Source organism: Corythoichthys intestinalis, chromosome 7, assembly GCF_030265065.1.
Source record: "Corythoichthys intestinalis isolate RoL2023-P3 chromosome 7, ASM3026506v1, whole genome shotgun sequence".
Lineage (NCBI taxonomy): Eukaryota > Metazoa > Chordata > Actinopteri > Syngnathiformes > Syngnathidae > Corythoichthys > Corythoichthys intestinalis.
The window spans coordinates 55,702,727-55,716,170 of record NC_080401.1 but is presented as its reverse complement, the minus strand read 5'-3'; positions in this window follow the sequence as shown (position 1 = coordinate 55,716,170).

Sequence of the window (13,444 nt, the reverse complement as noted above, 5' to 3'; positions counted from 1 at the left end):
AAAGCCTCTGGTTAAAAAAAGCTATACCATTTTTACATTTTAACCTGTGTTGTTTTCATTACTTATTTTGTCATGATGATGTAACCAGCATTGCATACGTCTGTGAATTTTTGTCAATTGTTTTTAGAAGCAGATGTTTGTAAACATGTAAGTTTGAAGAAAAAGTAGGTTTTACTTTAGAATAAAGTTTGTTTCTCAAATTGAATTATAGACTACTTTTAAATTCGGTGGTAGGAACTAACAAAGTACTGTACTGCAGAGTACTACAACGCTTTTACAATAAAATCTTAGTCCCCGGTTTACGAACGATCTCCGTTCCTGCGCTGGCGATGGAACCCGGATTTCCGTGTAATTCAAAATGACCTTTTAAGTACATCTAAACACCCTCGTAAAAAAAAAAAAAAGTATCCAAAAACATGTATTTTACGTCCTATTAATAAAATAAAGTAAAAAAATATATAAATAAATTAAAAGTGCGCGATTAGCGATAAAACGGCGGACGCGACACTGTTACTCGACTGAAAAAAAAGGGGAAAAAAATCAGTCGAAATCACATAAATCGTGTCTGTTGTAAACCGGGAACTACCTGTACTGAAGATTCGTTTTTATGGTTTTAGCCGCACGTCCAATCCATTATGACATTTTTTTTTTTTAAAAACGTAATTATCAGTGAATAAGTACTTCACATTTTTTTATTATGAACATTACACCGGGTATGAGTTGTAATGTTGGAAATTACTTGCGATTACATTGTCTGCCACTAGAGAGAGTCAGAGTTCCGTTATCAAAAAATACAACACTTAATATTCATTTGACTATTGAACGTGGTTTTTGTGTCATCCACTGAGACTTGTGATTATTATTATTATTATTCGGTCACGTTATCCAATAAGAGCATTGCTACATTGTCACATGTTACACAACAGACTGCCGATTACACCACTAATGCACTTAGTTACATTACTACACCTTTGGTCAAAAATTTTGAGACTCTTTCTAATCCAACTGAATGGGTTAAAGTCTCAAAACATATGAAATGAATAAATAAAAAAGATTAGACCTTATTTTTATGATAAATTTCCCTTTTAAAAATGTTTATTCTCATAAGGTCACAAAATGTTTTTCATTTGATACATTTTTTTCAGAAAAAATATCTCCTTCGACTATATAGTCTATTTTATGATACAAAACTAAGTTTATTTTCATATTTTACATACTTTAACTCCAATAGTATATATTGTAAGGCTGATACCGATTTAAAAAAAATAAATAAATAAAATTCAGCTGTTTGTAGATGTCTAAAGCCGATTTTTTAAAGACGATATACTTTTTCTTTATAAACCACACTGATTATGAAAGGCAAGTGTAACACTTAAAATTTTAAATGTATACAAGTAGCCCCCGGGTTACGAACGAGTTCCGTTCCTACGGCGGAATGAACCTTTTAAAAATTCAAATAACTATGCAAAAAGTCCAAAAGTATTATATTTTGTTTAATGGTGGAGTGTACAATGCCCTCTGGTGGCAGCGTTGGGTCTGGATGGACTGTCGTTCAATAATGGGGATACAGGATAATAGGGGAGCACTCAGACGTCTGACATGGATAAAGGATAGCTGTGCTCTGGTTTGGCCCACATAAAGCTGTAAGTTGCTTCAGCTAATGTGTATGCATTTGTATTTAAGTTTAGACCTACAGTTTGTGGAGTTACGTGTGAGCGATTTGCTATGAGAATTGTAAATACGTTAGCACAGGGGTGAAAGTGGACCGGAACCAGTGTTGTTAATAACGGCGTTACAATATAACGGCGTTACTAACGGCGTTATTTTTTTCAGTAGTGGGTAATCTAATTAATTACTTTTCTCATCTTGGCAACGCCGTTACCGTTACTGAGGACGGAAAGGCATGCGTTACTATATTGGTCGAAAAGTCTGAGGGAGATGGACTCACCGAGACGACAAGAGCAGAGCAGGAGTGGGGAGGAGGCTAGAAAGTAGAGACGCCGAGCAAACGCGATGCTAGGTAGCTCCAATAATACATGTTGTAGCCGATAGCCTACAAACTACGCCCGCATGTTATGGTAGCTATGGTAGACATGGTAGATATCACATGTACTGTATATAGATATAACTAGATGCAAAATGACAGACATGGCACTAAATGCGTTAGTAGACAGCGCCATCTTAAAGCAGTACTTTTTAGGACGGCTCTGTTGTAGAGAACCTTCCCAGCGAACCCAAGTAACTTTTTATCTAAAATACTTCTAAATCGGCAAAATCTTGACTTGAATCTATCTTTAAATGATGAAACAGTTTTAAAACTTTCATATGTCGAAAGTAGAGAGAGGGGAACTAATGCAATAATGGGAGCAATTTTAACAACTTTTAACAGTTGATTCAGGGTAAAGGGTAAATTAGGGTAAAGAATTGGGCTCATGCCAATTTTACCAAATACCTTCACAAAAAACGTCACATAATGTGGCCAATGTTTTTTTTTTTTTTTTTTTTTTTTGAGGAAAAAAAAAAAAAAGTAATTATCACCAATTACTTTGCCAAGTAACTAATTACTCTTACATTCAGGTAATTGAGTTACTAACGCAATTACTTTTTGGGAGAAGTAATTTGTAACTATAATTAATTACTTTTTTTCAGTAAGATTAACAACACTGACCGGAACGAGCCGAATCTCCGTACCGGCATGAGTTTTCGACCCGGAACGACGTTCCGACGGTACTTTGATCCCGAAAATATTACGGCAACTGTCAAAATCCTATGTGTGAATGTTTGTTTAAAGTATTGTATTTTGTCAAATGATGCCCTCTGGTGGCGGAGTTGGGTGTGTCTGAACCCTTTCCTTTTATGACTGAGAAGCATATGTTTCTGACACGGCTAAGGGACAGCTACTTACTCTTGTTCGGCCCACTTGAAGCTGTAAGTTGTTTCAGTTGATGTATGTTGTTGTTGGCATTTGTGTTTAAGTTTGGAGATACTGTTTGCTTGGTTATGTTTAGCGATTTGCTATGTGAGAAATGTGAATACGTTAGCATTCGTAGCATCTAAGCTAGCGTACTTTATAATGCAGACTGGGCTGATTTCATTTACTAAATTTACATATTGATTGTACTGGAGGACGTATGATCACAATTGTTTTGTGTAAAATGTTTATTGTTTTATGTGTGTCATTTTGAACATGAGTGCATGCGTGTGTTGCAGCTTTATGATTCGTCAAAAGTGAAGAAGTAAAAGCTTCAAATTAAAAAATCCACTATTGCCTCGTTTTGCTGTTTGTCAACCTAAACAAATTCACGTTTAGTGAAGACAGGACACTATGTAAAAAAAAAAAAAAAAAAAAAAAAAAAAAAAAAAAAAACGCTTGGTGAATTGATGCAATAAAAAAGCAATGCAAAAGAAAATTGAGCAGCTCTTTACGAGAAAGGAAAGAGTTGAGGAGGCTTGTTTATTTGATCTACTGTCCATCATTTATTTAGACTCGTCAAGTGTCATTGTAAATTCTCACTGAACGTAAAAGAAGTATGAATGAACATGTGTGGAACTATGTAGCCTACTTAGTAAAAACAGGTGAAATAACTAAAAACATGTATCATATTGTTGCATCTTTAAAGTAGCCTCCTTTTGCTCCAATTACTTTTTGTACACTCTTGCTATTCTCTAGATGAGCTTCAAGAGGGAGTCACCTAGAATGGTATTTGACTTCACAGGTATGCCTTTTCAGGGTTGATTAGTGGAATTTATTGCTTTATCAGTGGTTTAGGGACCTTCATTTGTGTTGCATTGAATTAGGTGTGTCCAAACTTTTGGCCTGTACTGTATGTTAGTTATATCTTTATTAAAAAACAAAGTATGAAAAGTAAACGTTTACATTAGCTTCAATTTTAATGTACATCCAATGTTATTAACTAGTTAAAATTGAGGATTTGCATTTAGGAAATGTGGGGGGAAAATTAGATGGAGGTTGGGGTTACTTCTGTTTTTGTTGACTTATTTTGCAAATAATTGAAAAAATACTATTTTGAATGAAAATTATGTTTCGTTTGTATGTGTTATAGGAATAACTGTGCCAAAAGCAGTTTTATCTGCATTTCAGTAGTTTTAGGAGGTTTAACCCCCCCCCCCCCAAAAAAAAATTCTGGCTCCGTGGCGGCCTTCTTGACAGAGAGTTCCGGCAAGAAATTCTAACCATTTTCACCCTTGGTTAGCATTCGTAGCATTTAAACTAGTGGACTTTTGTGAGGAAAATTAGGCTAATTTAATCTTTTAAATTTACATACTGATCAGACTAGATGGACGTTTGAACACCAATCGTTTTGTGTCGAATGTTTTATTGTTAAAATGTGTGTCGTTTTGAACAGATGTTGTAACGGTAACCTCGGTTTTTCTGTTCCTTACGACATCGACCTCACGGTGTCACCTCTTTCAGTTCGTTTTCTTCTTCAGTTGCAACTTGCTTTTTGATGGAGTCAATTGTGACCGCATTCATCGGAGCAGTTTGACTTTTGTGGCAGGGGTGCAAAACATGTTCATGACCCCGAAACGCAGTGTCAGCAATAAAATTAACTTACAAGATATATGCTCGGATAGTAGCTTAGCCCATGCATGTACATACAGACATCCCAACTGTGTGTGTTTTTTTTTGTTTCCCAACATTTTAGAGAAGAATTCTAAATCAGGCTGCTTAGGACAGCTATCCTTGGACAATATCATCGTCCATTGAATATGATACGCCCGGTGGTGGCTCTGTTGTACAATTAACATCTTCAGTGGGGCAAACTGAAACTCTGCTCGCCATTTTGGCGGTGCTCGCCGGCATTTCATGGTCCACATCTTCAATCTTTGGTTCTTGCCCGGTAGTTGTGATCACTTTTGAAAGCTGTGGTTTGAAAAAAAAAACAAAAACAAAACGAATATCCATCTTGCATCTTCTGCCCTCAGGTGGTTTTGGCTAAGCAAAGCAAATTACCGTCTCTAAGATGCTAGTCACATTATCTGTTCGAAAAATAATTTTGACCCATGATACAATTTATATTTTTTTGTTCATTTCATTCATTTTTGCAGCAGGGCCGAGAACGAAAAGTGGTATTTGCCATGTGGCAAAATGGATTTTGCCATGTGGCATTTTTTTTTTTTTTTGCTGTGTGGCAAAATGGATTTTGCCATGTGGCAAAATTGATTTGGACATGTGGCATTTTTTTAGTATGTGGCAAAATGGATGCACTGTAATGTAAAGTGTATGGTCAAAAATCACAACAACACGTTTTTCGGCCATTCAAAATGAATGGAAAATTTGGACGTGCATAGCTGTCAAAGGCATAGCCTTACTTGGGTGCAAGTTTAATGTCAATGTGCTCTAATGGTACGTGTATAGTCATGTTTTTCTGCCATTTATAATGAATGGAAAATTTGGACAAGCATAGCCGTCAATGGCATGGAGGTGCATGGCCTGCAAAAATAAGCCTGAACGATATATCGTTTAAACATCGCCATCGCGATGTGCGCATGCACATTAGTCTCATCGCAAGGACATTCGATAGTTGTTGTTTTTTTAATCCACAAACTTTTGATCTGCAACATTCGCTCCACACAGCCTCCATCCCTACCTCTCCCAGCTCTTTGTTCCTTAGTCACTGTGGCAATTCCGTATTGAAGTTAACAATATTGACAGATGGTTGTCTTTGATCTTGCCAGACAAGCGGACTTCACATGCGCCGCATACGTCAATCGTTTAACTTGTTAAATAGTTACTGCACGAGAAAGCACGTGCTGGAATGAATGTGTGTGTGTCGAGACATTCGATGCAGCCGGACATGTTGTGTCGTGACAATAAACACCAGAAGTTATCTTGAGGAGTAATTTCTACATGTCACTCCAAGAATTACAGCCAAGGTAGGTAAAAAGAAGCATTTAATAAAGCCAAGCATTATTCTACTACAGTACTTTAGTCTTGTTTAAAAATGATTTGGTGGAACAGGTATGTTTAAAACTAATCATAATTTTTACATTTGAAGTGCTTAAAAACCATTTATCAAAATAAATAAATAAATTAATTAATTAAAAAAAAAAAATATATATATATATATATATATAAATATTTTTAAATCATAATTTGGGGGAAAAAGTGAAAAAATGTCTTATATACAGTATATCTCTTTCAAATGCTAAATTTGAATAAATATATTGAACATACACCAAAAAATAAATAAAATAAAATTGGGGGAGTGGCGGGGGGTGGTAGTGCTACTTTGCGGTTTTTCACTTATCGCGGCAGGTTCTGGTCCATGAACCGAGAAAAATGAGGGATCACTGTACACTGTGGTCACTGTGAATCATCCAAAGTCTTTCCAAACGGCTATTCAAGTCATCTATTGAAAATTTCTTAAAAAAATTTAAAAAAAAAAAAAATATATATATATATATATATATATATATACATGGCGAGAGAGAGTACATATCTTTAATATCGCAATATAATATCACAATATATCGCAAATCCCGAACAAATCGCAACGATAGTTTTTTCCAATATCGTTCAGGGCCTACCATACACCCCCCCAAAAAATGCCACATACCACAAAAAATATGCCACAAGCCAAAATCCATTTTGCCACATATCAATAAAAACTGCCACATGGAAAAAAACGCCACATGGCAAAGTCCAATTTGCCACATGGCAAAAAAAAAAAAAAAAAAAGCCACATGGCAAAATCCCTTTTGCCACATGGCAAGTACGACTTTTGGTTCTCGCTCTCTCCCCATTTTTGTCATTTGTTTTATTGCTTTTCAACTTTCGTAGACAACATTTTACCGGCAAAGTCTTAATTTTAAATTCATATATAGAAATTCAATTACAATTACATGCGATGACATTTTCGGCCACCGGGAGGGGGGGGCATGCCCCCTGGGCCCCCCTGTTAATATTCGCGTATGACCGCATGTGCCTGGTCTGTTGCACTCCCAAATGACGAGTGGATTTATTTATTTTTTTGTGTAATAAAACTGCATAAGTGGAAGTCTGCTTCCTTTTTTACTTTTTATGTATGCATCCTCCCCTGCCACGCGTTACAATGTGTACATATGTGTGTTGTAGCTTTAAAAAATGGTCAAAAGTGAAGGAAGTAAAAAGCTTCAAAAAGCACAATTGCTTTGTTTGCTGTCTGTCAAGCTAAACAACACTACGTTGAGTGAGCACAGAACAAGTCATGTTTATAAAGTAAAGTAAAAAATAAGATATCGTTTGTGCGATTAAAAAAACAAAACAAAACAAAAACTGGAGACCAAATGGCGGACGAGACTCCGGTGTCGAAAGTCGATATTGCGTGAGTCTAGTACGTCGCACCCCAGGGACTACCGATATACTGTAGTCAAAGTTATGTTTCTTTTTTCCACTAGGTGGTGCAAAATCACAAATAACAAACATCACCTAAAGTTTCGTGAGCATCAAATTTATTCTATTATATCAGCGATATCAGCGGCCGATCTTGAAAAAAAAAAAATCCGATTTATCGGCCGGCCAATATATCGTTAGACATTCATGAGAACAATCGTCACCCAAACAGGGAACATACCAGTTCTCCTTTTAAGTAGGCCTATAGCCGATCTTGAAAAATCAGCATTTATCTCCACAATATATCGGTCAACCTTTAGAATACCCAATTTTAACTATAGAATATAGAATATTTAGAATTCATTGAAACTGTAAGGACTTGCTGTGAATGTGCATCCTTCAGTGCCACTGACGGTGATTAGATGTCCAATCCATTTTGACTGAAAGCGGGTTATGAACGAACCCTATCACCCTTTAACACTATCACATTTTTTTAGGTTTACATGGTAAACAATTGTAGCGGCAAATGAATTTCAACCGTGTCGGAGGCTATCTCAGCAAAGATGATCAAAACAAAACATCAGGGAGCAAAACAAGTAACGCGTTGTTGATCCTATTAGCGTTATCGCTAATAAACGCAGCGGTCATCACGCCACGTTATCTGCCGGCCCGCAGCGTTACACCATCGGTGAGGTAATCGCGCCGTCGATTTGAACCAGCACGCGTTTTTACTTCATTATTTTTTAAATAAAGGCTTTGTCGCGGTGTGACGAGAGTGTTGCTTCCTTCTGACCCTCCGGGAGGTGTCTTTATTTCCCAGGGAACACACTTTAAAGACTTTAAAATGCGGCGCGTGAAATCGCATTTCTTGATGGGCGCAATTAATGGAAGTAATAAGTGCGTGGCTAGAATGGATGGGATAATTCTTTTAAAGTTTTTTTTTTTAATGGAGGAAATGAAATGCCTGCGAGGTTGAATTTCATAACACTTGCATTGTTCTCATAATTTAATATTTAAAGGCAATTACACATACAGTGGGGCAAATAAGTATTTAGTCAACCACCAATTGTGCAAGCTCTCCTACTTGAAAAGATTAGAGAGGCCTGTAATTGTCAACATGGGTAAACCTCAACCATGAGAGACAGAATGTGGAAAAAAAAACAGAAAATCACATTGTTCCATTTTTAAATAATTTATTTCCAAATTAGAATGGAAAATAAGTATTTGGTCACTTACAAACAAGCAAGATTTCTGGCTGTCAAAGAGGTCCAACTTCTAACGAGGTCTAACGAGGCTCCACTCGTTACCTGTATCAATGGCACCTGTTTTAACACATTATCGGTATAAAATACACCTGTCCACAATGTCAGTCAGTCAGTTACACTCCAAACTCCACTATGGCCAAGACCAAAGAGCTGTCGAAGGACACCAGAGCTGGATGATCCAGAAGAGGACTGGGAGAATGTGTTATGGTCAGATGAAACCAAAATAGAACTTTTTGGTAGAAACACAGGTTCTCGTGTACGGAGGAGAAAGAATCCTGAATTGCATCCGAAGAACACCATACCCACTGTGAAGCATGGGGGTGGAAACATCATGCTTTGGGGCGGTTTTTCTGCAAAGGGACCAGGACGACTGCTCTGTGTAAAGGTAAGAATGAATGGGGCCATGTATCGAGAGATTTTGAGTGAAAATCTCGTTCCATCAGCTAGGGCATTGAAGATGAGACGTGGGTGGGTCTTTCAGCATGACAATGATCCCAAACACACAGCCAGGGCAACAAAGGAGTGGCTTCGTAGGAAGCATTTCAAGGTCTTGGAGTGGCCTAGCCAGTCTCCAGATCTCAACCCCATAGAAAATCTGTGTGGGAGTTGAAAGTCCGTGTTGCCCAACGAAAGCCCCAAAACATCACTGCTCTAGAGGAGATCTGCATGGAGGAATGGGCCAAAATACCAGCAACAATGTGTGAAAAGCTTGTGAACAGTTACAGAAAACGTTTGGCCTCCGTTATTGCCAACAAAGGGTACATAACAAAGTATTGAGATGAACTTTTGGTATTGACCAAATACTTATTTTGCACCGTGATTTGCAAATAAATTCTTTAAAAATCAAACAATGTGTTTTTATGTTTTTTTTTTCCCACAATCTGACAATTACAGGCCTCTCTAATATTTTCAAGTGGGAAAAATTGCACAATTAGTGATTGACTAAATACTTATTTGCACCACTGTATTAACTAATTCAGTGCCAAAGTTTTTCGACATACATTTTTTTTGTAAATATAATAGGGGTGGGAACCTCTGGTTATCTCACAATAACTATGATCTCACAATATGGCGATACAACAATTATCGATACATGGATCATGAAATCGTTTTAGGGTATGCTACAAAACAAATAATAAACAGAAAAACAAGCTATTTTCATCCTTCTGCTGTGAATTGGAATGATTTTCACTAGAAGACGTCCGATCCATTTGAACTGGGAAGGTAGGGAGCCAATGTTGTTTTAGTCAAAGATGACGATAACGAAAATATTTTGTCAACGAACCATTTTTTTCATGACGATGACGTAGAGCAGGGCGGTAAACCGAAAATTTACCGGTACCGAAATTCTTTTCGATGACCGACGTCATTTTGACCATGACGGTAAATTCGGTAATTTACTAAAACAAGAAAATATAGTCTTTTCATCCCGCTTTGACTCTTGTGTTGTTCGGCTATGTTCATTCCCCTTTAAGAAAGCAGACAGTGTGCTTACGTATGGAGTCACGTGGTTATCAGGAAGCCAAACAAACGAGCCTGGTAGGCTAACGCTAGCAGCTAACGCTACAAGCAAACGTGATGGAGTGTTGCTTAAGGGAGGTTCACCAAACTTTCACCCGACATTAAATAGACTCTTGGCGGCACCCAGACGGGCTTTCACCCGCTGTCCTCCCTTGTCCTCCCGATTTCCAAAGAGGATGCTTTTAATGCTTTCTACTGGTAGCCAAGCCACAGGCTAACGCTAGTGGCTAACGCTAGCGGTTAACGCTACAAATGAACGTGATGGAGTCAGATAGCGGCTCTAAACTTGTCGAAACAGCTGAACTTAATGAGTGGAATGGTCTCGGACTGCATCTAGCAATTAGTATATCACGTTATTGTGTATCTCTGTCTGTGTGTGATTTCTCTGATAGCTTTTGTGATGGTAAAGCATTCAGCATGAAGTACAATCTAACAGTGAAAATTATCATATAACTTTTTAATGGCCCCAGCTATTTTTCTGTATGTGCTTAATTCTGTGTCAGTAGATCAATGCAGCTTTAATGTGTGTGTGTGTATGTATTAAAAAATGCACTGGGGAAAAAAAAAAAAAAAACCTGAAACCTTGCAGTAAAAACTTGTGTTGAGTATTTATGTCACAGCAGCCATTAACAATAAGTTGTCATTTTGAAGTGTACTGTTCAAGCTGTAAGTAATTTGTGTTACAATGACATGTTTGCACAAGCATATTGATTTTGACAACGTACATTGTTCAAGCCATACAAGCTGTTTTAAATGTTTATACTTGAATTCTTATTGTTTACAATAAATTATTGTATACTTGATATTTAGACTGCATGTACAATTGTTAAATATATTCAATTGAAAGCTGGTAAATAAATCATCAAGAGACGGTTAATCTGTATTTCATGCATTGATTCAGATTTTCAAATTATATTACAGTCTGATTGGACGAATTTATCGTCATTTATCGTTATCGAGGTAAATCTGCTCAATTTATCGTGATACGTGCTTAAGGCCATATCGCCGAGCCCTACGACGACGTGACAGTGACGGGCTAAAATCTTGTCTTGGGAGACTAAAACATAACGAGATGGATGCCAGTTTTGATTTGACGAGAACGAGTTCGAAATTCCCCATAGTTTGTCTCACAAGTTCACAATGTGTGACATTTTCTTATTGTATGTGTAGTTAGCACGCATCATAGCAGTTTGGTCATGTCACTCATGTGTGTACACATGAGTGACATGACCAAACTGCGATGAAAAAATGTTCATAATGACCTGGTTGGGTCCTTTTTTTTAAGACACCATAACCTTCATGTTCAAACTGTTGTTTTCTTCATTGAATAATTACTATAATACACATTTTGGACCCAAAAAAACAGGAAAATCACTTTTTTTGGGGTCAAAATTTGTAATATTGATGTCCTGTTGATAACCAAACTATGAAATACTGTATATACACAAACAATTGGTCCATGCAGCGTTTTAATGTTAATTCATGAGGGCAATAAAACTATAAAACTCATTTGACATTTTCTCCCGTTTTACTTGGTCGATTGACTTCAAGTAAAAACGGGTGTGGACTTCAACCTCCGTACTTTCAAACGAGACAAACCAGCGGTACGTACAGTGTTGGGCACGTTACCTTAAAAAAGTAATTAGTTACATTACTCACTACTTCTTCCAAAAAGTAACTGAGTTAGTAACTGAATTACTCTATAGTAAAAGTAACTAGTTACCAGGGAAAGTAACTATTTCCGTTACTTTAAAAAGAACTTGTTGTATGTCACCGAATTTGAAATTTTCTGAGCAGTATTCGACGCAGTGGAATAGAGAAGAACAGACAGGTAGTTAGCAACAGATTTGAATTGCTTACCACATGTCGACAAAAGCTTTGCCCCGGGACTTAAATTACACATTACATGCAGGTTCTTTCCTTCAATTTCGACAAACTTGAAATAGTGTCTATATCTCCACCTCTTAAAGGACAATTTTTCTTCTGAATGCTCTGCCATCCCGACCCTGTGCATCTGTTTTGCTTGTGTGTTTGCCGCACGGGCTGTTCCGGTTTGCTTGTGAAATCACCGGCTCTGATTGGCTTACCACGACACATGACTCTAACCCCCAGCCAATCACAATCACTTCCACCGCATCTCTCGAGGGGCTGCATTCAGGTAGGCTGGTTTCCCGACAATTCACGTCACCTTCAAAGCGTCTGGTCAAAGGTCACAACGGTCAGCAATTTGGTAATGCTTTGAATTTGCCCGCTTAGGTGGATGTCTGCTCCGTCAGAGTGCTTCTCTAATGGAAAAAAAAAACTATTTTATGATTAGATTTGTCAAAAATAAAATAACGTTGATTTAATAAAATGTCACTTAAATTAAATCTGCACGTCATTTTTTTTTTTTTAGGTATTGACTAATCCGAGCAAAACAACCGGAAGTAATCCGTCCGCCATTGCTGAAGTTTGACGACAGCAGCACACAGCCAACAGCAGCTAATGTTGCTGTTTACACTGACTGACGCTGGGCTGCTATATACCCTACCCACCGACGTCACAAAACCACGTGCTCGCTGTATGGTTCCGCCCACTTGTCCGTCATTTTGTCTCTGTATTAGCATTGGTTTCAATTGATCGAGGAATTTAAAATGCATTTCATGGAAGACCCGGTGCTTTCTGATGCCGTAAACTCACTGGATGTGTTGCATAAAAGGCGTTATGTGGAAAAGCTTCGTTCTATACAGTCGCCAGATCCATATTTGATGCCTAAATCGATGATTTTTGACCGGCTGCCTTCGCCGTCTCTGCCTGACCCTGATATTTACAACTATCTTGTCCACCAAAATCAGACTATTCTCACGAAAGTTTGAAAAACTTTAAGAGCTTGGAGGCTTATAAATGCTACGTTGCTGGTTGGGTGAAACAGGTCCTCGTCCACGAAAATTCGGCAGGAATCTTGTGCTCGGAAGGTGAGTTACGAAATTTTCAATTCAAAATCTTTTGTTCTTGCTAACATCCACTGTCAAGTCTAATGTATTTCATGTCATTTGTCAATGGAGCTAGGGCTTTTAATGTTTATATGGATTAGCGATAGCACTCTCACTACATACATACGTGTATGTTGTCGGCGATTAGCCTAGCAATGATCTTAATTGTGGTTGTCAGCCCAAAACCCTCTAAATATATATTAAATGCATCTTACCAGATATAAAATGACTACTACATAATCTGTGGTAATCGTTTGGAGCCCAGTTTTCTCGTCGAATTGCAGCAGCCCATCTCGCTCTCTCCTCTCCGTGTCTCTCGGAATCCGGTAGAACTTCAAGTCTCTCCGTCT